Source organism: Vanessa atalanta, chromosome 20 (genome assembly GCF_905147765.1).
Source record: "Vanessa atalanta chromosome 20, ilVanAtal1.2, whole genome shotgun sequence".
NCBI lineage: Eukaryota > Metazoa > Arthropoda > Insecta > Lepidoptera > Nymphalidae > Vanessa > Vanessa atalanta.
The window spans coordinates 8,027,063-8,053,382 of record NC_061890.1 but is presented as its reverse complement, the minus strand read 5'-3'; the positions used below and the strand labels follow the sequence as shown (position 1 = coordinate 8,053,382).

The following is a 26,320-nucleotide window of genomic DNA, read 5'->3' as shown; positions in this document are numbered from 1 at the left end:
GTGAGTTCATTATCCAATCAAAAGCGATTAGAAATGTATAAAGTATCGTTATTGCTTTAAAATGTTCGCGGCGAAAGTCATAAAGATTACATTCTCGTTTTGATTCTTCATCTGTGAAGCGCCTGATACACATGACGATACTACATAATATTTTATCTCAAGATAAAACATACATAGCTTTCTATAGGATTCAATGGAACACACGACGAAGATAAAATATATTTTCATCATACAATTACATATCTTAAGATTACCGAGTGATTCGAAATTTTTATATTAAAATTTAAAATGTGATGTAAATAATTATTAATTTTTAAGGGGTTGTACAGATTTAATATACCTGTTAAGGACTGTAAAAATAAACTTAGGCATAGTAAATTATTTTTTTGTATATTTTTTCTTCCTATTCATGACAGTCAAAGGTATCATACAGTTAAGCCATTCCATTAACTTTTAATTTAGATTTAAAAAAAATCTTATTAATAACTTCATTTGCACATCAAATCATAAAAATAGTTTTTATTATATAAAGAATTATAATTATACAAAAAAATTATCAAAGTACATAAGTATTCGAAAAAGTACAATCGAAGGTTCTCGATCAGTTTTCTTTGCTTCAATAATTGATAGAGTAGTTCCGACATTTAAATAAGATACGGAGAAAGTGTTTATGTAACAATTTAATTGTCATATCTATTTCGTCATTCTTAAATTAAATATCTTGCATTCATTATATGTGGTCAATGAACTTAAGAGTCGCCATTGTAAATATGGTTACCATATTAAACAAGATTTGTTGATTTTTTTTTGTCGTTTAATCGAAATCTTATTGAGATGTTGAAATATGTTTGAGTATCGAGTCATATTATTACAATGTTTTTATATCTTATGCTTCTCCAGATAGAAGTCTGAAGTAAAGATAGTAAATCTTCTGGGCTGGACTTCTTTCTTAATTATTATAATATACATGCACGTTTTTATTCATCATTCCGTTTAACTAGTTTAAACACAAAAAAAATCCTTAAGTCTATTAAATTTCGAATGAAAATATAAGTAAGTATTTTTTTACTTTTTTATTGAAGTATATTACAAGTAGGCACAGGTAACAAATTTTCAGCTAGTATATTTTTCAATTCTATTAACAATATCCAATTGAAGGTATGTCTAGTGTCGACTTCCTGGTGTTAATCTAGCTCTAACCGGTCTACAGACAGGATAACGGGATAGCTGAGACGATATCCTGCTTACATAGTTGTTACATTTATAATATTTAAATATATATAGAAAACTTTGTTTATTACCACACTGTGGCGATTATAAATTAAACATTTTTAATCTATAATAATAGAACTTTATTGCATTCTTAGTGGACTATTTATATTGGAAATAGTCATTCAATGTATGTAATTATTTCTTATTATTATAATTAAAACATGCTCATGTGAAAAGGCCTTAATATTACTGGCAGAGAAGACGTACCTACAAGCTTGCTGTCAACGACCCCGTCCGTTACCTCACATTTGAGCATGATCCGTGTATCATAACTATATGTGTACCTATGTTACAACTGACATAGACATGAAAAATTAGATTTCGTCTATATGCGGTCAACCAAAATGTTATGGATAGAGTCAGACTCAGATCTAAAAAACACACCAGAGCGTATAAAACACAATCGTATATACAATATGCAATCGTATACTTAAAAAATTATACTAATATTAAAAAGCTGAAGAGTTGGTTTGTTTGGTTGGAAGCGCTCATCTCAGGAACTACTGGTCCGATTTAAAAAAGTCTTTCAGTGTTAGATAGCCCATTTTTTGAGGAAGGCTATAGGCTATACAGGCAACTTCCGAACAAAAGGAGCAAAATCATGTATAACAGAAACTTTAATATAGCCGATAGCGATGTCGGGAAGAGTAGTTCTAAGGGAATAAAAGTGCATAGTAATTGTTTCAAAAAAATATTACATATCGCTGGTTTTGCGCCGAACTCGCATCGTGTCTGATAACCGTCCCACCGGATCACGATGTTACACCTGTGCATTTGTGCACTACATCTCCAGGTCAGTCGGCTAAACTCGAATAGGTAGGTATTGTATTGTATTTCGGCAATTTTATAGACAATTCTCTTTTTTTTTTTAATTTTACACGCGAACGTCTCAGACTTGAAGGCGGTAAATACATATAGTTCTTAAATACGACAACAATAACGCAAGATCTTATATATTATGCCTAAAAGTATAAAGAATTTTATCTCAATGGTGCATCGACTTATCTAAAGCAAATTCTGTCGAACATTGCCGACATTACGAAAGATACATCGCTTATCAACATTCCACATTTATCTGAAGAAATGTTTGTTTATTTCCGGACAATCGATAAAAAATATGTGTCATCTGATTATCAACTAACATCAATACATCACTATACCTTTGAACCAATAAATTAATACACAATAATTCCGAATAATTTATAATTATTATGAAATAAGTATCATTTTATTATTAATAGTTTAATCGACACTGAAGGTTAATCACCACGAGTTGATTAATTTTAACCGGTATTATACACCTCATTATATTCATACAGATCTGTTATAATCCGATTAATCAGAATTATCAATACAGATTAATTATTTAATTGCCTCTTATTTGCATTTACTTTAATCAGCGATTAAAGCAAATTGAAACGTACGACCATACATGCATACATACATATGAAATGCTTAGCTCAATTTACGCATGACTTCAATTTTTTGCAGAATTTAAAGATGTTTATTATTTTAAATACGTACATGTTACGAGCCTTAAAAAAAAGGTTTAGCATAAGTCCTAAACCTTTTTTTTTTAAGAATAAATGTAAATAAAAAGCAATGAAATAATTAATCTGCATTGATAATTCTGATTAATTGGAATAAGTTCAACACGTTGCTTTATGTGGGTTGCCGGATAAACACGAGACAAACATGCGACACATGTAGGTTTCCTCACGGCGCTTTCCTCCAAAATCGACCACTCGATCATTATTTTGAATATCGCTATAAAAAATAACTAGGTGATTATGAATTAAATTTATTAATTCTAAAATCCGTTAAAGAATCTATGAATTGAAATCATTTAACGGTAAAATTTTTTGATAGTTTAGTCGATTGGAAACATCTTATGGAATGCGTCTCTAACTTGTTTTTGACTTTCTTTTATTTAACAGTAATACGTAATCAACATGATATCATATATATATATATATATATATATATATATATGTATTCTGTATTTAACTATGATACATAAGAACATTATTTTCATCGAACATTGATTACCATTCATCGTTATATACATTTTCCCGCTTTAATTTTACATGTATGAATAACTAGTTCCCGCCCCCGGCTACATTCGCGTGTGACGTAATCAGCTGTCTTTCACAGCGTGTATGCAAAATTTCATAATGAGTTGAGTAGTTAAGCGTGAAAGCGTTACATATAAACAAAGTCATTTCCTTTATAATATTAGTGGGGATAAAACAATATAGTGTTTTTTTTTATTTAATACTTCGTCATATACGAAATTCTTTCTTCAACTTTAACTGACACCATAATAACAAGATGAAACCCGATTACGCTCGGCATAAATAAAAATAAAATACACTTTGTGCTTAGGTTTCGATGGGGTCTATTGTAGACCTGCACGAAATTATTAATATAGATATGTATGTAGAAATTAATGTATGTATCTATTATATTATGGTCTTAATGGTATTTCAATTCACATGTAACAGTTCAATTCATTTATTTATTGATTCCTTCCGTCCGTGCGTTTGTGAGTTTGCGAAAAGTCCACTTTTTTGCGGAGAAAGTTAATAGGAGTGGGGGGGAAAGACTTCTTATTTGATTTTCTCAATCTCGTAGTGTATATAGATGTGAATTCGGCACGAACCGAAGAGATAACACAGACGTAACAGCTTGACGTGCTTCCCTAGACACTTCCTAACATCGGATTGCATAGAAGATTTCCAGAAAACTTTTGCCAATCAGATTTAGGTTCAAACTTGGTAACCTTAACTCAGCGGGGAAATATTGCTAGCATACCTGCCGCCATTAACCGCAGCCATGATTTGTTCAGTAACTATTTCTAAAGTTTATTTGTAATTTAGGTGTTCATGTGAATAATATTTAAGCTCCTTAAACTAACAAAAGACAGATACGAACAGCTTAGCAAATTGTAGAGACGTAACGTTCGTCTATCTAAGTCAGAAGTTTAACCCGTTTCCCATTTTCTCTGAACTAGATATTGTCAAGCGTACAGTTATTTCCAACTGCTTAAATGACTAGTTTCGTCTTTGGCAAAATGGCACTTAATTGGTTTTACTCTAAGATTAAAAAATCTACCTAAACTATGTATTTTTCTTCGTAATTTCATATATTTTCAATATTATTTTGCGAAGGCTAGACATGCTTCGATTGCACGTAGGCTGGTACCTATGGTCAATATTATTTCCAAACACTCGGAAAATCACTTTAAAAGTACTGTTAAGTAAAAACATGTTAGTTAAAGAAAAAGGTAAGCCTGTCATTAATTTATTATTTATTTTATATGAACACAGTCATCTTTGCCTTTGTTGGGAAAACTAAAATCTCCTACTCGGTTACGATTATAATGTTTTGGTGATGGTTGTTCACTTTGATCATCATCATCACTTATATAATAATATAATGTCGTATTTGTATTAAACAACATTAAAATCCATTCGAGATGAAAATACCATAACCAGAGAAGCTAGACAGCCTTTTCCTTCGACCTTCAGTCGAACCCAAGGGCTACTTTTAATTCCATATTCCTTAGCGTATAAATTTCATTAGCACGTAATCCATAGCATTATTTAAATTACGTAAACTTGAATAAAGAGTAAATGTGGTATAGTTATTTAATCATTTAACATACATCGGTATAAAAAACGCAAAGACGGAAAATAACTAGATAAACATTAAAATTGCGACATCAAGTGCAAGATAACAAAATAAGTGAAATAAGTTAAATTGAATTAGGCAAACCAGCAAGCCATGTTTATAGCCGAACCGACAGTAGCCAAGGCATCATTGACTAAACACGGGTCCTCCAGCACTAAGACAGGTCAATGACACTGACAAAGTAGCAGGTGTTGCCTGAGAGAAGGATAATGGCTTTAGTGAACACCCTTTTTAGCCAACCTTAATCTTGCTTTCAGTCAAAATACCTACTAAGTACGGTAAACTCTATCGCTACGAAAATCTTCCAATAGATACTTCCTTCGGATAAAAGACACCTATTACGTATAGCATTTAAGTTTTACTCTTTTATCTGTGCATTCTTTTAATAAATACTTTTTGGTTTAAAACATTCATATTAAACCGAAAAAAACGAATTTGTATTCAATTAAATTTTTTAGTTTTGGTTTAATTTAAAAACCAGCGAATAAAACCTCTATATTCATAGTATTTTTCTTTTTAATTACAATAATAGTGCGTTTACTTTAACATAAAATAAAACTAGGCTGTATCGTGTTTTGTTATCGTGAAACGTAAACAGTTACGTTCATGTGTCATTGTTATTTTATAGATCGTTCAATTATAAACCGCGAATACTATCAATGTATGTTAATCAAGGCCTTCGTCCTTGTCTCGACACGAATACCTATCTTACTCGGTCATATACATTTACATACGTTGCGTTCAGCTCGTGACCTCAAACCGAACGAGAGAAAATCTTTGCATATCATTTTATAAATATGTATAAAAAATACACCGAGGAATTTAGATACCATAAATTTTGTATCTACTCTTGAGAAAAATAATAGTAAGCTTATTTGGGACAAATGCAGACATATAATTTACAAAAATATCTATGGGTTGTTTCAGTGTTGCATTACTTTATTTATGGATTATTTTTTATTTTTTCCTGACTTTTTTTTTACGGATTGTTAAGAGCGTTTAATCCGATTGGCAATTTGTGACATTTATAAGTCAAATTATTTTAGTCTGTGCGTTTACCATAAAAATTAAAAATTTTAATATATTTTTTTGAATAAAAACTTCCTTGGACGCTGTGAAAGTGAAATTTCAAGGTCAAATTTGAATGCAACGATTTTTATGTAACATACGTGTATGACTCTTGTCACAAGTCACTTGCGTTCACTATTTTTCATGCCAATAAATTAATGACGTCATTCTTAGATGTTTAGAGGTCAAGTAGTGTATGTAACAATTAAATAATTATAAAAACGAGATTACACTTGTTCGACCTCGTCTAATGACAGTATAGGTATAGGAATAGGTATATATATATAAATATAAAACAAAGAAAACGTTCGCTAGGTAGGTAGCGCATCGGTTATGTATCAAATGGGTATTATTTCTTAAGCGGACGTTTAATCGGTGGTGACTTCTTACCATCAGGTGGTCCATTAGTCAGTCCACCTATATGTCAAAGACATTAATTTACTTGAGATTTTCGGTAAAAAGTACACGAACTTATTGCCATTGGAAAAAGTAAAGTATTGGACGAAATTTAAATTCCAATATTTTTTTATTTTTTTTTTTCGTACAAACTACTTTTTAACTATCATAACTTATTTATTAACAATATCTTGAATGCCTACTGACATTTTATGTTTGAATTATAATACACTAGCTTCCACACACGGATTTACTCGTGTACAGGTGTTAAGCTATCTCTATCCAAATTCAGATGTTCGTATGTAATTGAATAACAAATATTCAAACATACAAACTTTCACATTTATTATATTAATATAAGATTTACCAGCTAATGCGTCTTAAGTTTTCTCAGACTCACGCGCCATCTCAAACGTTAATGGTTGAACGTCAGAAACCTTCACGTAAGTGCCAACAACGGTCCGTTTCAAGTTAATCAGATGAGCGGTGCGTGAAAGCATAAAATACGAACAGAATCAACAATTTATGTTAATATATTAAACTAATATACGAACTGATATCATCTTCATTTTAAGTATGTTTATTTATTTGTAAAGATGCTTTTAAAATATTTCACAGTGGCGGATTCGGGGTTTGCAAAGGGGCTCATCCCAAGGATCAAGTTCTTACGATACAAATCTTAAAGTGAACTTGATAATTATTATTCGAATTTTAAAAGTCACTTTCAGTAAATATTATAATACTTCGAGCAATTTAAAATGTTTACGTTTTTAATATTTACTTTGATTAAATCTACGATGAGCGGGGTCAAGTCCCTCCCAAACGACAATCCAGTATCCGCCACTGATATTTCACACATATAAACATACAAACACACACTGATGAATCAATAACAAATGTACACATACACACGTGTATCATTTAAATTTAATTTTAAAATGTCTAATAATGGCGATATATTTCTAAGTTTAAAATAAACGCTACCATATGATTCAAATTTATATTATAAGTATTTTAAATTTTACCTTAATCGTTCCGAGTTTTGCTTCTGCTTCTAACACGCAGCTGAAACAAAAAAAAAAAGATTAAAAACTACTATTAACGTTTAAGACTTAAATCATAGTGCCAAAAATTACGCGAATTTTTTAGTCGGAACCGCTCCACGTAAATTTTGTATATAAGAACCAGAATCACAAATTATTTTGCAAATGTCACTGAAATGCGAAAATAAAACAACGCTTTATTTGGAATTCGATCTAAACATTCGCGATTTTTTTTGTTTTTATTGAACTTTATTTAAATGTATGAATAGTTTGCTGTTTCTAGTCTGCCGTTTTTATCAAACTTAAATCGAGTATTACACACAATAAAACACGACATATATCGATAATCAATTATAATAAAATTATCTGTTTAATTAAAATGGTTCGTTTTCATAAGACTAACTTTAACTATAGGAGGAGGATTCGAGGAGAGAATATGAACAGTGAAGAAGTTTGATGCGTTCACAGAGACAATTATAATTACCGTTTATTTATTGTCACTTTTTTTTTAAATAGTTATGACTTTTGAACAATAAAAAATATAAATATATAAGGAGATTGAAAATATATTTAAAAGAGCTTAAATGGTCCAGTTACTAGAAAATTTGAATGTGAAACAAAAGATTGCAGGTTCAATGTGTTTGAAATTAATTTCGTATTCTCAACAATCCTCTTGTCAAGAGGCCTTTGCCCAGCAATTACAGGCTATATCTTTCCTACTTTTATATTTAAAAAAAAAGACAGAGAAAACAGATCCGACTTACCTATATAAAAAATTAAACAAAAGAGGAATCCAGATCATTCTCCATCGCAGGCGTGAAAGTTGCTGATATCAAATAATTGAATGTGACAATTACAATTCGACCTGCATTCGTTACAAGGTATTTAAATATAAATATATAAGTACTTACACACTCTGAACTGAATTTAATTCGATATTTTCTGTAAAATATACTTTTAAAATAATTACAAATTAGATTGAGAGATTAATCTATATTTAATATTATAAATGTGAAAGTAACTCTGTCTGTCTGTCTGTCGCTCTGTCTCTACCAATACAATGAACTGAATTTGATTAAAATTTGGTATGAAGCAAACTTGAACTCCAAGAAAGGTATAAAGGCTACCTTTTTGCCTAACACACGACAACTAAAATGCGAACAAAACCGCGGACGACAACTAGTTAATAATAAATATATAAAAACATATTTTTTATGAAATCAATTGAATTTAAGATAAGTATCGCTTCCCTTGTATTACTGTAACATAACTGGTAACATAACTCAAAGTTTATATTCAGAAAGAATCGTTTTTTTTAAACATTAACTCTGTTCTTTAATGTATTACTGATGGGTAAAAAACCAAAGGGAAATTTACTTGGTGGCAGAGCTTTGTGCGAGGCCGCCTAGGAAGGTACATTAGATATTCTACCGCAAAACAGCAGTACTCAACATAGTTGTGTTTTAGTTTGGGTAAAGTGAGCTAGTGTAACTACAGGCACAAGGGACATAACATCTTAGTTCCCAAGGCCGGTGGCGCATTGGCGATGTAAAGAATGGTTAATATTACTTTTAGCGTCATTGTCTTTGGGCGGTTTTGCACGTCCAACTGGCTGTAGCATTAAAAAAATGTCGTTTCTTGATAAGAAGGTTTAGATTTCATAAAATCTCTCTACTCACTCCACTGCGGGTTATTCATTAAACAGAATTCATCTGAGACATAAAAGCAAGCTCATCACGATTGTCTTCGTCACGAGATGCACAGCTGTTAAACTATTTCTCTAAATTCATATAGATAAACACAACAAAATCACCTGAAAACTCAGTATTGCTCAATTCGAATTCACGATTATCGGTTAAGACTCGATATTCTATACTCTGTGTTTCTACAATTAAAAATAAATAAAATAAACGTAATTATGTCCTTCAAATATTATGTTACAGGTATGTAATTTAATTTGGCTGTTATAATTTACACCTGTCGTTGACAGCTGACATCGCGAGTACGCGACAAGAGTATATATTTTTTTTTTTAGGTTTTTGACATGTCTGTCATACGTGACATTGGCGGAATGTTTCGTGCCCAAACGTGCATATTCACAGAAAATAAAAACAGTATTATTAAAAACGTATTCATACAGAAAAAAGATAACATTTTCCTCAATTATTTTTATTTGCTGTATTGTCACCAGTGCCAAAAGTATGTCCAAAATTTCAGGTCAAACCGTTTGGTGGAACTGATAAAAAACTCACACAAACTATTTTGTATAAATTACATAAAAGTCTCCAAAAAATGTTTTGTGAGCATCTAATATCTAGTATTCCTCGATAAATAACGTTTGAGAAACCGGTACTACTAATAATATATAACGAAAAATGTTATTGCTCGAATAGTTTTTGAATTATCAAATTTTGTATGGAGGTAGGTGTCATAAATTATGAAGTATATGTAAATGTATTTGTTCACAATGATGTTAAATGACAACTTCAAGAGTATACACTATTTTAAATATATAGTCATTTTTAATATGCTCAAAAACGGAGTGTATTATATAGTGGTATTATGATCAGGGGACAGTCTACAAAAATACTAAAAATTGAATTTTTAGTATTTGTTGTTATAATAATTAATTTGTGAAAATTTTAACTGTCTAGCTATCGCAGTTCTTGAGACAGACAGAGGGATGGACAAACAGCGAAGTCTTAGTAATAGAGGGTACGGAACCCTAAAAAGACCTTTAATAAATTTATGTTATTAATTTTAAAGGAGTTCCAACGTCAGATATTTTCCATAACAATTTTAGTGTGTCGTAATTAGTTGCTTTAGCAAGCGTTCGCAAATAGTTTTAAATAAACTCAACGTTGTGAATTTAGAGTACATTACGTGATATTATTATTAAATTAGACGCTTGGAAATTCATTAAATTTTTATACATTATTATTATAAATAAAATAAAAGGGATACCATTTGATACTTCTAAAAAAAATTAAGAAATAAAACTCGTTATATAATAATAAATATTGGACAACATCACATACATTACTCTGATCCCAATGTAAGTAACTAAAACGCTTGTGTTATGGAAAATCAGAAGTAACGACGGTACCACAAACACCCAGACCCAAGACAAAAAGCATAGAAAACTAATGAACTTTTTCTACATCGACTCGGCCGGGAATAGAACTCGGAGTTTCGTACCCATGAAACGAAAATTGTCTGTTTTTTCTCAGTGTTGCATATATTTTGTTAACGATCTTAGATAAACGTAAATTGATGACGTTAATAATGTAAAAAAAAAACTTGTTACGGCTTGTTGTTCCGCATTTGAATAAGAATTATATTATGTGTGTTTTAAATCATGTTTAAATACATATAGAATACATTTCGACTAGTATAATATTGACATTTTTATTGAATGGCTTATAATGGTTATTTAATATGAATATATTGACATGATATATAATACTTTCATTGTTAGAAACATTTTTATATTTACATGTAAAATATAATGTTTTTTGTACTACATTATTTAGGGATGTTCTGAAACGAAAAAGTTGTTTAAAAATATCTATTTTTCTTTTATGTTTTAATTAGTTGTAGTAACTATTTACGTTCTGCAAGAACCGAAATTTGATATTTTTAATGGACACGTAGTTTAAAAACGAGTTTGTCCCACTGAAATCAGACGTATGGTCCCCAAAGGTATAGCTTACCGAGATCGGTTAATGGTATTAAGATAACAACACCGGTATAATCAGAAAGATTTTTTAAAAGCATAAAAACGAAAATAGTCGATGACTTAAACGGAATGCAACCGGTCAACCGCCTCACCTTGGCTGGAGGGCGCCCGGTCTGAACAATGTTTATTAGTCCATAGCGACTTTCAAGTAACTTCAACTGAATGGATAAGGGTCTATCGGGTTCATTGTTAAAGTTACCGCAGCACATCGAGAACTATTTCTATGCACAGATAATCGAAAACCAAAAACAAATAAAACGAAAAATTGTAAGTTTCATTTATATTTTTTAAATTTCGAATAGTTTTTTTTTATACGTATCTTACTTAATACATCAATTTAATAAATCGAATGCGAATTGAGCCGTGATGGCCCAGTGGTTAGAACGCGTGCATCTTAACCGATGATTGCGAGTTCAAACCCAGGCAAGCACCACTGAATTTTCATGTGCTTAATTTGTGTTTATAATTCATCTCGTGCTCGGCGGTGAAGGAAAACATCACGAGGAAACCTGCGTGTGTCTAATTTCAACGAAATCCTGCCACATGTGTATTCCACCAAACTGCATTGGAGCAGCGTGGTGAAATATGCTCCAAACCTTCTCAAAGGGAGAGCCTTAGCCCAGCAGTGGGAAATTTATAGGCTGTTACTTTAATAAATCGAATGCAAAACGTCCTATAAATATCGATAAGTCTATCTTACGTCAATGATATTTCCTGTAAGGAGCAGCTTAGCTTTCTCGTCTAAATCGGATGACCAGATAGATATCTTAAAATTAAATACCTCCCTTTAATTGTATGAAATAATTTGCCATAAAGGATAAGGAGAAAGTCGGTAAACGTATGATGTTAACATGTTGCTTATCATTAAGGCGGCGTTCACAGAGACACGTTCCGCGCGATCATAACACGTAAAATAAACTCGTATTCACAGCAAATTCATAAAAAGAAAGTGGCGAATTCTTTCACACAATTCGCTACGAGATAGCGAATACAATGTGACATTTTGAATGACTCGGTTTAATAAGGATATATACATATAGGTAACTAAGGATATATACATTTACCAAGAACATGATTTTCGCGCTCGTCACGTCAATAGAATTAATATAAAGCTGGTGAAATTGTTATGTGCATCTGGGTTTAAGATATCAATTCCCATAAAAGACACTACGTCACTCATATAGAAACTATAACTTAAAGTATAGCTATGTGACGACCGTGAGCTATTGTAAGTTATATGATATATATTTATATGTTAAATAGCTGAAATTGAAGCTATATCCGAGCGAAATTTATAACTTTACACACAAGCCGTAATTCCCTATTTTACTCTCTCGAAGGGGTGAATTAAAAAAAATTACCTGTCTCCATAAAAAACATTATTAAAATCGTTTCAGCGTTTTGAGCGAGAAGTAATAGAGTTACTTTATGTATATATATTATACACACAAATAAAACCTTTTTCGAAACGCGTTCTTTTTTTGGTATATTTACGTAAATTGGTTCAGTATTTTTTAGTTAGGCCTTATAACAATAGACCTATCACCTAATATTATTATTACACGTATTAGTATAGCTTATATATTACAGGTATATTATACATATGTGATACCATTTATTACAGTAGCACCTAGCTAGGTAATATCACTATAGTTAGCTAACTATAGTGATATTCCTTTTTCAGTTGTATACGAAATAATCAAATGATGTTAACTTAAAAACAATTGAATATTTTCGGGTACTTTTACGAGGCCACTTTGATAAAATATGATTTGATTTTATGAATGGGTTTCGTAACACACTTTATTGCATTAAGTATCATATTATTATAATTTATCGATTTAAAATAATTTTGCATTTATTAATAATATATTTAAACGATTTACGGTTTAACGATTATGAACGCTACGCTTTATAAATTATGTTTTTTATTGCTTATCGTTTCGATTTTAATAAAAATAGTTTATGCTTCAAAGCTCGAAATTATATCCAATTCTGTATTCAAATTTTTGTTTTTCATACCTTAGGTATAATCTAAGCATATACATATACACAAGACCTTTCTAGGGGTGAAAACTAATACCAACTTTTTATTCCTAGTACAATAAAAAGCAGTTGGCCGTTTATAAAAAAAAATAAAAAAAAAACTTGTCAAAAACAAATTACAAGACATTTTAGAAAAGCGCAAAAGGACCAGATGAATAGCTTCTTATCAATGCATCAGTTGTCTGAGACAGGCTTCATTCCGTAAACAGTGATTATCGCAGGCTTGTTGGACTTTCGCCAAGGCGATAGGTCAGGCTATCTCACGGCAAATTATCACGAACAGGTATAGCCTCATTTCTCCGTCAATTTTACTCACTAGTTAGTAGTTACAATATTAAACACAACTAAGATGAATACCACTTGATATTATATACTCGTACCATGGATATATTTGTGAAAATTACATACCAAAACATTTTCTATATAAATTCAACGTTCAATGAGTGATGTATTAAGGGCACAATTGCCATTAACATTTTTGCCACGTACATATAATGTTCGTTGATACGATACATATTGGTCGTTACTACCTTTCTGTTCTAGCACAGTAACTTTAGTAAACTAATTTATTTATTTATAAAACATCGTCATAATGCTTACAGAATACACAAAAAAATCAATAACTGTAAATTTAAGTACAATAATAAAGAGGATAAAATAAATGTTTAATTAATTTTAAATTCATATAATATATAACCTTGTAACATTTCAAATGATATACGGCTTGGGTAAATCGCTGTTGCAATAAATAATTCTGACAGTTTTTGGAAGTAAAATTACAATCATCTACCTGTAGGTGTAGAAAAAAAAATTGAGGTACATTCTTAATTTAAAAAAATCGACAAAGGAAAAGGACAACTGCCGCATATTTCCATTGGCCTTACAGTGCGTAAAGAGTCTTTGTTAGAATGTATCGATTCGAGAATAGTTAGGTTGACGAGTGAATGTGAGGGGCAGAACGAAGGTCGCTTCGTTCATGACAAAGGCCTAGATGAACGTTCTATTGACGGATAAATATTTCCATAGCATAATTAATTATTGAATAATTTATAAATTGAATTCAAATTAACATTATGAATTTTTCGAATCGCTTTTTATAGAACTTTGTAAGATTATTTTTAAAAATCTTTATAATAAAAAAATGGTGTATTGGTTTCTTGTAGTGTAAATGTTATATTTATCACTAAAGTTACGATTTAAAAGAGGCATATTTTAAAAGAGAATATCGATAAAAAAAGTATTTGAATTTATGTTAAAAAACTTTTTATAAGTATCCATTGCAATGAATACTGAAAAATTTACATTATTAAAAAAATCTTATATTAAACGTCTAAATATTTTGGTTAGGGCAATCCATGTTGTTACGTAACCAATTATATCGATTTTCCGGAATCGATTCGCAGTAATTGCCGACTCGATACTATAAGTCAGCCAAGTGCTTATCAAATCGGACAATGGTTTGGTTCCTTGTACAGCAATATTTAATTGAAAATATTAAGCCTTTCTTATATATACGCAGTATTAATAAACCTTTTATTAAAATTTTAAATTCCCACTGTAAGAAATATACAGCATCTCTAACATCGCGAATGCGCCACCAATACCTTGGAAACTAATATGTAATGTAACAATTACTAAGTACTACTGTTTGGCGGTACAATACAAGATGAGTGGACCTACCACCAAGTAAACCTTTTTTATATACGACGGATTTATAAAAACGGGATGATTTGTGACGTTCTAAAGTAAAAGATTACTTTTAAAATTTGTCACGTTATCTTTTGAAGTTATAAAATACTTCGTAGTTAATTTTTCGATACGATGTCCTAAGCTTAGGGAACAACATAAATAAAGAAAACTTACAAGTTTTAATGTTCTTTTGGTCGATTTCGGCCAATCTCAATTGAGAGTACGCATGACATAATATATTGCACAAATGTGTGTGCAAATACAGGTGCACTCTCATCATCCGACCCGACATGACCGAAAGAAATTCAGGCGCAAAACAAACCTGCTTTCAACTCTAGGAAATATTATATTAGACAACAATTATTTACTAAACGTAACGATCACCGTAACAAATTAGTGATTCCACTGGCCCTTCCTAATCCTTTACTTTGAAATTCCACTGCGTTTCGACTCCATTCGATACAAATGAAAAAAACATGCGTATAAAACGACGTTGGTGTAATGGAAAAAAAGCAAAAATAACAAAACACGAGGCACGCGATTAAGAATCGAACCTGCGCCATTAACGTTCCAGACACACCTACCGGACTCGTAAAAAATACCTGAACGTACAGTCTCGAAGGAAAGTGTTAGTTGTGTTTATTTATTATTATTTTTTAGTTTAAACAATCTAATTTATCTTCTATCCATACTAATCAATCATAAGGAAAAGTTAAATTTTGTAATGCCTAAGATGCAGAGCGTTTCTGAGAAGGAATACGTACACCCGTTTTAAATATTGTAATAATAATAAGTTATTATATATCCAGGATACTTTATTATACCTGCATCCTACAACAACCCCCCCCCCCTCCCTACACCAACACGAGGACGAAAACTAGTAAAATATAAATGGTTCGATTCGATGAAATGTTGTGAATACTTGAATAAAAATTATATTTATAATGTATCTACTACAGAAAAAAGAATCAATTTGTTTGATATAAACAAAATAATACAAAATGTAAAAATAAATATTAAAATAAAAAATTAAAATACAGAAGACAAAACTTTTGTAGTCAATTATACAAAACAATACGAACAAACTAGTTCTCTCGATACACAGCATCCTTCTTTTCACTTTACTATAATAACATAATGGTTGACGTAAAAAGGCGATAAGGAAAAAGTTTTTACGTTTTAAAATAAGGCTTAATAATTTAGGTTCATGCCTTCTTTTTATGCTATACAATTTTTTTGAATACTATCATTTGCCGGTCATGCGTAGCAATGTTTTATTTTTGTTTTGTAAACATTTAATCGAAACGAATTTGCGTGACACTTAATATACTTTCATGGTACGAACTACTGAGCCAGAATCCTTTACGACAGTAGAAGTTCAAAATTTGATACCAGTCAGATGAAACTGATTTTTGAACTAAAAGAACGATTTATTTTTATATTACCAAAATAAAATAAAACATTAATAAAATAATTAGTTTTGACGGGCATCTCCCGCCCACTGTTTGTGAGCGTGGGTTTTAGGGATAAAAATGTAGTCTAAGTCCTTCCTTGGTGTTCAACCTTGCTTGATGCCAAATTTCATCAAATTTGGTTCAGTAATTTAGCCGTGAAAACGTAACAGACAGGCAGACAAATTTACATTCTCATTTATAATATTAGTATAGATATAAAAAAATAGCCATTAAAGCAGTTTTCTTAATTTATTTGTCGAAAATATTAACATTTATAAATTACAAATAATTGATGCACAGCCATAGGTCATGTTTCATTATTATATGCGAAAATAAATAGAACACATGTCAGATATACTTATGAGCTATAATTTAATGCACAAATTCTCACATATGACCTTTTCCTTTTTTTTTTATTGGGTGCATCTTTTAGTAATAAGCGATGAAGGTAAAATATATAACACTTAAAATTTTAAAAGATTATAAATGTAAAGTTGGTTTATATTCTTATTTTATAAATATAATTTTTTATCCGATTGAGAATAACACAATTAACTTTTTTAATTGTTGCCAAGTATATCTTCGATTAGAAATTGTCAGTATGAACAATATATTTATATAACCAATCGTTAAACGCCTTGGGATAATAATATAATAATCGTAAACAAAATTTATTGCAATCTGTACTAATACTTCTGTCTGTTTGTTGTTCTTTCACGGCCAAACGACTCAAATTGATTGATTGAAATTTCGTATGAAGCAAACTTGAACTCCAAGAAAAGACATAGACTATATTTGATGCCTAATACTTGACTACCTACCGCAGGAGGAGCCGCGGGCGACAACAAGTAAAATATATATCACCTCTCTTCGGTCTGTCAGGTCTGTGATTTTTTCCCGAACCGGTGCTAGATTATTGACAGTCAGTAGTCAAGCGTAATGCTTTAAAAATAGAATTATAGTGTTGCCATTTTTTTCTTAATTATTATAATCAAGATGGAGCAATGAAATTCCAGCGTGAAGTTTACATATATATTTGTAAAGAAATTAAAGAAAGTGCGGTCACTGACGAGAGCCTTCGTCCATACAAACTTGATGGCTGACAAACCAATTGTTTTCACCGCGTTGCGTAAATGTCAATAGTAAAAGTGAACGCATGTGTGTAGAGGTGGCACTAAACATAATTTCTTACTGTCGATGACACAGTGACTAGGAAATGTGGCTTATCAACCGGAGATCGCGGTATTGAAATCTAAGGAATTTCAAATTTTCTAACAACTATACTAATATTATAAATGCGTAAGTAACTCGCGTCTGTCTGTCTGTTGCTCTTTCAATGTCAAATCTCTGGACCAAATTATATGAAATTTCATATGAAGTAAGTTGGAACTCCCAGAAAGAACCAACCCCTAAAACGAAAGCGAAGCAGACGAAAACTAGTGAGATATAAATGCAAATCAGGCAATTGTTTTTAATTAAATTGTGGTCGACGACGGCAAATATCTGCACGTGTCAGGTAGAGACTATACCGTCAGTGGAGATAAAAAAAACGCCAGTTTTATTAACTAAACTTTAAGCTTAATTGCTGCAAAAGTACAATTTCGACGTATTTTTTTTTTGTCACTTCCACCGACTTATTTTATTTTAGTTATCTTATATGTTGCAAGTTGTTGCTCGTGACTTTGCTCGCGTTTTGTTTAAACTTGTTTCATACCAAATTTAATCAAATCCGTAGCAGTGGTTTGGTCTTGAAAGGCTAACTAACAGTCAGACAGAGTTACTTTCTCATTTATAATATTAGTATATATATTTATTTGTTACATACATACATACATACATATACTAATGTATATTCCTCTATTCCTCAATACAAATGTTAAAATGATAAATATAAACAAAGATTGTATGAAAAAGTTTTGCACATTCTAGATAATTAAATATTAATTGTATTTAACTCTCCATAATAGAGATTATTATCATCTTCGTTTAATTTTTACTGTTCAAATGTTTTGTAACTCCATTCAATAATAACGCAAATTAAAAGTGAAAGAAAAGTAAAAATGATCGAAAGTACAAGTGTAAAACTAACAGCTATTCTCTCGTGTACCGTAAACATCACGCTTGGATTACTTATTAGTTCAGCGATATAAACTTCGCAGCCTTCTGTATCGTATCATTTCATTTCAACTTCAATAATTACTTGTGACATGACCGGCTTCGTATATAACCTCTTTGCAACCTATGATCTAATAAATATATATATATATATATATATTAGTATTAGTACATACTAATACTACAAATGAAATTCTGCCACATGTGTATTCCGCCAACCCGCATTGGAGCAGCGTGGTCGAAAATGCTCCGAACCTTCTCCTCAAAGGAGAGGAGGCCTTTATCCCAGCAGTGGGACATTTACGGGCTGCTAATGCTAATACTACAAATGCTATGCTATAAATATATGCAAAGTAAAAAAGTCTGTTTGTCGTAATGTTACGTTCTCACGGCTAAACCGGTGAAACGAGTTTCATGAAATTTGGTATGAGACACCTTGAAAGAGAATATATTTGGAGTTGAAGGGTTGTATGTAAATTGCAGGACTGAATTCAATAAATAAAAGATTGTACCATGTTTTCTGAGGGCCGTCTTGGACCTTCCCAGTCCGACCCTGGTCATATAAAAGGGCGCCGAATGCATGTCCCAATTATATTCCGACCTAACTTCGACCGAACCGCAACTCTATCGTTGTGTTTATAGAATAGAAAAACTGAACAGCAACGATAACGTTTCGATAATTAGTTCGTAGAATTGCCGCCCTGATTAGAACGCTGTATATATTGAGTTTTTAAGTTGACATCCATTTCCCTTTCGTGTATGGAAACTACGTCGTCGCTTCCTGACTATTGTTCTAGTTTCTTAGTCGTTCAGTGGGAAGTCTCATAAAACGTCACGTCAGTGTCTTTGGTAATATTCTATTGAATTAATTAGTAAATTACCCTTTTATGTATCTTTCATATAATATAACTTATATTTATTTATACAACTATAAATTAAAAATAATTTCTGTAAAAAATATGATCGCGTGGCAATATTCCAAGGTCCAATTGTTTCATCTGCAAACGTGATAAATATAAAAAATAACAATGTATCTTTAATATTATACTAGATTTGTTTAACACTAAGAAAACTTCGTGTTATTTTATAATTCTGTAAAGAGTACAATATCTAGACAGTTTCAATAATTTGAAATCCAAGTAAATATCACGAAAACAAAACATAATTATCAATATATATTAAGGTATTTAACATATCTTAATTTAATATGTTTGTCATTGAGATAGATATATGGAAATTTCTCGATTGTTACGTAACTATAAGACGTAGGTTAGCTGTGAATGAAGTATCTTTCATTGGCATGCGTGCCGCAGCGGCGAAAACGCAAAGAGAGCTTGTGAGAGTCGACGTCGTATTCCATTTTATAAATACTTTCTCATTAGTCACTTGTAAACATCACTCGTTTAATGGAAATTAAATATTATTATTATATTTACAGTTTACTGAATTTATGACTAATGTAGTTTTTCGTTTGATATGACCTAGTGATTACAATTAGGTACTGAATCGTTTGTTTGTTTTTTTTTTTTCGTGATTTTTATTGATATATTTGTGTGTTTGACATGTTTCGAATGAAATGTCAGTTTTTTCATATAGCCTTTCATATATATCAAAGAGAAATATTTATTTTTATTTTTTAAAAGAAACAAATATCGAAACGATGTAAAAATATTTAGTTTATATTTCAATGTAATTTAATAAGTAATTAAGCGAAAACCACATTTAGTATTACTGAAAAACAACATTAACCTATTAACAAAACAACTTATCCATAGTATGTTGGCTAATTGCATCCATTATGTATGTTGTCTCTACACGATGACCTAACATAGCCTTGGCTTGTTAATCAAATACCAGTATTACTCAGTACATGTTCAACCAATTCCAAGGCAAAGGCAGCGGGAGTGTGGGACTTACTAAATTTTTCAAATTAATAAATTTAAATTTCGAAAACATTGATATAAACGGAGTATTTTTAATAAAAACTATTTAGATGATTTAAAAATATGAAATAGTCGTTCATTTTCATGATAAACAATGAACTTATAATTAATATTTAATCAAATATTTAAATTGATTGAAAATAGTAACTAATTAATTCATTGCCTGTTGTTTAACGTAACTTTACATTTAAATCGATGATACATAACATCTTTTATAAGTCAACTTTAATAAAGATTGTTTTCATTTTGAAACAAAAGTAATTTGAAATGTAAAGCCGAAAACACACTCGCGTATCGTGTGTATATATGTGTTTTAGACCTAAGTACGTCATCGCGTTAATGCGATGGCGAAACGAGGTAAAACAATCTATTCCAATATTTTAGGAGATGACGTTATCGTGTTGGCTTGTTGTCGTTTATGGGATGTAATTATATATCTATGCAAATAAAATTTAAGTAATCTTTAATGACATTGTACATAAGCGTAAAACAAACAATCATATCTCAGGAACAATAAGACGTATTAATATGATGTTCCTATAGAATGGATTTTATAGGCGTAAGCAGTTTATACTATTGTGAAATTAGGAGTTTTCATTTTGCTAAGCATCGACTTCTTGTTTAGTCCTATCATGAACCTTTTTTAAGGTTTCCGTACCAAACGGGTATAACGGGACCCTATTACTAAGACTTCGCTGTCCGTCCGTCTGTCACCTAGCTGTATCGCATGAACTGTGATAGTCAGACACTTGACAGGTGTTGCCGCTATAACAACAAATAAATATTTAAGTAAAAATACAATAAAATAGAAATGTTTTTTTGCCTTTTTTATCGATAATATTACGAAACCTTTCGTGCGCGAATCCGTCTTGTTTTTAAATAATTTACGCGTGTAAATAAAATATTCACGAAATATAGTAACTTAACATTCGACTGTTCTTCATTCATTTCATTCTTTTCGGGTCGGTAAATTTGTTTTGTAACAGCAAAACGCGGATTAAGAGTAAGTAACCTCGTTGGTAATACATTTGTTGGTTTTCCACCACCAAATAGCCACTTGTTTATTACTGATTTATTCAAGGATTGAAAGTTTACAATTACAATTAGTGTAGTCCTTAAATCCTAAGCATAAATCTGTGCTACTCGGGTCACTGTAACAATTTAAAAAAAAAATCGATTGTAGATGTATCTATTATATATCGCAAGAACGTTTATAAAATATTATATTATGTTAGTGATAATTTACGAAGGTAATCATGTTTAAGGCCACGGTTTAATAAACCGTCTCTTTAATCGCTTAGTATAATACATCTAAGCAAACAAATATTAACGGAGATATCGTTGAGATAACAGTTAAAACGAGTATGAGTCATCATTGTGCTCCAAATTATATATGTATATATAGCCTATTTCAATGGAAGTAGGAAAATAATTAAACAAACCTTAGATATACGGATTTCTATGCGATTTGTTAATAACTCAACTATATTGTGCATTGCTAAGAGTCTATGAATAATATATCTTTATTTCTAATACAACTATTGCACTTTACTACTGGTTTCCTCTTTAATTTTACTTCCAAAATTCCGATAACAGTTATGTTGACGTTTAAAACGCCATTTTTTAATTCATAGCGAATACTATAGATTAAACAAGCTCTCGACCAATGAAATCGAATCAATTTGCTGTCAAATGTTCTTTATTTGGCTTTTTTTCCTGTCATGGTTGGAATAGAGTGTACATAATATGTTCAGTACAAAGTGGTATTTAATTTTTTATTAACTGTTAATGAGGTAGAACCAAATTTTAAGCGGTTTGTTTTTTGTGGAATCATTTATCAAAGCGATGGTTGATTATGACGAACCGTTTTTATCGAAGAGCATAAGATTGGAAAAATATTTAGAATGTTATAAATTATATGTGTATATTACTTTTTAGTAATACTTTAATTCACATAATATACAGATATATTGTTATCTATACATATAATAAAATTGGAGTGTCTGTTTGTAATATTAAAATAACCCACTTTTACTAAATGCATATGTATGTATACACGGTACATATACCTAAATATTTTGTTTTAGAATTTTTGTCTGTCTGTCTGTTTGTCGGCAAATCTCTGGTTCGGCTGAACTGATTTTGACGGGACTTTCACTGGCAGATAGCGGATGTAATAAGGAGTAACTTAGGCTTTTTATTTTAGAATTATATATAGAATAAAAAGAAAATCACGCTACAATATCTAAATAACTTAAATTCGAACAACGTGCACGAAGTCGCGGGCACAGCTAGTAAGATATATAAATGGCTTATAAAATATAAGATTTTTATTAAGAGATTTCTTTCAGCACGCCCGAGAAGATACAAATGTTGACAAAATAATATATTTTTTTTAAATGGTATTCATTGAGTTTCTATTGTTAGACTAGTTTACGAACGCGGCTTTAGGAAATAAAGACTGCACAGACAGATTCAGGATCTAGTTGAGGCTTAATATCCATCTAAATCGGTTCAGTAAATAACAGACAGACAAAGTTTCTTTCGCAAATATAATATTAGTATTTATAATCAGTACTGACTATTGTCTATAACAAAACAGAATAAGAAAATTTGGTTTTTAATTTTTTGAAATTCGAATCTATAACAATCCAGTGTGTTAGTATAATACAAGATGACTTAGAAGGAAAAGCGAAAAAAGAAAGCCGGTAGAGAATACCAGATGATTGAAAGCCCGCGGGTACGCTTCTTATACGCATTGAATTTTAACAACAATCCGAATGAAAATAATTTATTTACAGATATCGTTCGGAAATTGAAAGTGCCTGCGTGCCTGTCGGACAAGTGTAACGATTCTGTATGGCGACTAGTCAACTTTCCCTCACATGTGTATTTCACACGTTTTCAACTTAACTTTGTATGAGTTCACGCAAGTTATGACATAATAATAATTCGTGGGAAATGCAAATGGCCAGAAATATTGATTACGTCATATATATATATATATATATTTTTTTTAATTTTGTCAAGTCGAGGAACGAATTTTCCATTATATGGTTAGTGCTTCTGTTTGATGGAATCATACGATCTAAGATGAAATCAATGAAGAATGATTACTAAACCTTAAAACCGAAACACATATACCTTATATATTTATAAGTAGTATAGTCTACATACACTATGTTTCATTGATTAAACTTCTGACCCAGATCAACATTATCGTTAATCAATTTTGTCCCGTAATTTGTATTGACTATGGACATTCTATTGATTTTATTTGAAGTTAAATTGAATTCAGACAATAAAGTATTTCTGCATTAAAAGCCAAGAAGACCATTGACCAGGAAATTAAACCCACAGATTTCAGGTACAAATCTATATAGGTATAATCAAGTCAAATGTAATAAGAAAAAGCTGTGAACGTTACATGTAAATACATTCCGTAGTCTATTTAGTATCAGCCATGCGAAGGCCCCGGGTCGCTAGTTATAAAATCCATGTTCCGAAACAAAAAAGTAGTTCTTTGAATTACTCGCACAAGCTTATCTGTTGAACAAATCCGTCACTCACACGACTAAGAATGTATATGTATACGTACGTGACATAAAGACAAGGAAACAATCAGCAAGAATGGTCATTTCACTATACTGTGTCCTAAAGGCGTCTTAAATAAAGTATCGTGATGGTCAAGCCACTGTGAATTATCCAAAGCCAATTAAACTTTAATATTAAATCGTATTTTTCACTTGGTAGGGGAAGCCGCGTGATGCATAGTAGTATATATGCACAGCCGGGATAGTCCTGTAAATAGAACATGAGGATGTTCACCAAAATCTCAAAATTCGTGTTCAAATTCGAGTACACAATCGTTTTCATGTGTTTAATTTGCGTGTAAAATTCTCGTGTTCGTCGGTGAAGAAAAGCATTGTAATTAAACATTCATTTGTAATAAATGTATATGTCGCACATAAAAACCTAAGCCTTATAATAAAACACTAGCCTTGCAAAGGAACATTTCCGTACTTTTATTATATGCAGTCCTCATGGGCTTCTATGTATTGAACATATATATTTATAATAAATAACAAATTACGTTCATGCGTCGCTATTTGAAAAAGGAATGCTAATAAGATGATTAAACTATTTAGTACACCGTTAGAGAACTCATCGACAGAGAAATTACTTTTCGAACAATAACATAAGTACTTAATCAGGCGCCATTAAATTAAAGATCAATGTTAAATCATTAAATTAAAAAAAAAAAATAATGTTCGTTGACAGCAGACGTTTTACATTGCATATGTTACAGTCAAAGTACACTTCGGACGGAACTATTTAGTTAAATTAGGTAAAAGTTAATATGAATTGTACATGTTAATAGTCTAACTAAACAATTTTGGAGCATTGACACGGTTGAAAGTACTATTCATATGCAGATAAAAGTACCCTTAGGTTTTATTAGCAATACGTAAGAAATTTATAAGAACCAATAAATACAGCGCCGGAAATAAATAAATAACAGAATTTGATTAATTGTAGAATTTCGTTGTTACAATAGTGGCATTAAGGCGATAAACGAAATCCTACCTTCCCTACTAGCAGCTTTCCCTGTTGAATCATAGTTCCGCTCCTCTGGACGAAAAATGAACGATCTGATATTAAGAGTAGTACAACGAGGTATATTTTTTAATAACGGAATTTGTAGAATTACTCCGAAGTGTTTCAACTGTTCATAATTACGAAGTACTTAATCCACATCAAAGCATTCATTTAAAATAGAACTAAATTAAAATAAAATATAAAAAGTAATATATAAATGATAGTTAATTTTATTAAAATATATTTTAATAAAAACATCAAAAATATTTTAACGAATCAATTAAATTCGATATTCTTTTTAATATGTATTCAATTAATATAACATCTTATCAACGTATCTGAATAAATTTAATGGTTTTATCATTTTGACATCCTGTTCATCCAAACTTGATTAAATGTCCTCGTGATCTCATTATAATTGGGCGTTAGATCGCAGCATTCGCTTCTTAAACTATGATTTTATGTAATTACTTGTGTCATTTCCACGGTGTGAGTTTCAATAATCTGTTTATAATGTAAATAATATAATTATATATTATTTATTACTATAATAATGTCTAATAATACAATATTTATTAATTTATTTATTCACTAGCTCTACCGTGCGGTTTTACACGTTTAGTCTTTAACCTTTCTTAATAGACAAGTTAACGCATTTTATTTTTCAAATAATTTATGTAGTTCGAAATAAACGAACCTTTTTTTTCTCGCTGGAAAAACGCTTTACGCGCTTCCCCCACATGATGGTAGGTGGGAGGGAGGGGGACTCCCCGAAGCCCTGGACGCCCAGGTACACCGGGTTTACCCACTAAAAAACCAGCGGTACCCTCTCCGTCTTTCGGCGGGCACCAAGGGATCGCTTACGCATGCTACCATGACAAACGAAACTACCCAACTTGAATAGTACAGTTTTAAAATGAATTATTCATTTTATTTTTATAACTTAACAAAAATATGAAATCCCGAATGGATAGATATTTGTATTGAACGATTTATGTTGCGTCAATTATATTAATTGTTTGTTAATCAGATTCATTTCGCTTTAAACCCAGTTGATAAGACTAAAATTAACTCAAAGGAACGCGGTACTACAAGTACATTTATAAAGACATGTCGAGTCAATTATGTAAAACTTTAAATAACGCATAATTCTACACATCGATATTATAAAGAGGATATATTAAAGTCGGTATACATATTATATTTAAATTATTGTTGCTATAACACATCGAGAGTGACATAAGGTGCCTCTCGTAGGCTCCG

The 26,320-nt window shown here is 30.9% G+C and overlaps 1 protein-coding gene across 2 annotated transcripts in view; it reads right to left on the bottom strand.

Moving 5' to 3' along the window:
- LOC125071973 (zinc finger CCCH domain-containing protein 13) overlaps positions 1–26,320 on the bottom strand; it is an 80,306-nt gene that overhangs the window by 43,500 nt on the left and 10,486 nt on the right. For both annotated transcript variants that reach the window (XM_047682424.1, XM_047682425.1), the window contains exon 2: positions 7,455–7,494. The gene's annotated coding sequence lies outside the window, so the exon portion shown is untranslated. The remainder of the gene's footprint in view (positions 1–7,454; positions 7,495–26,320) is intronic.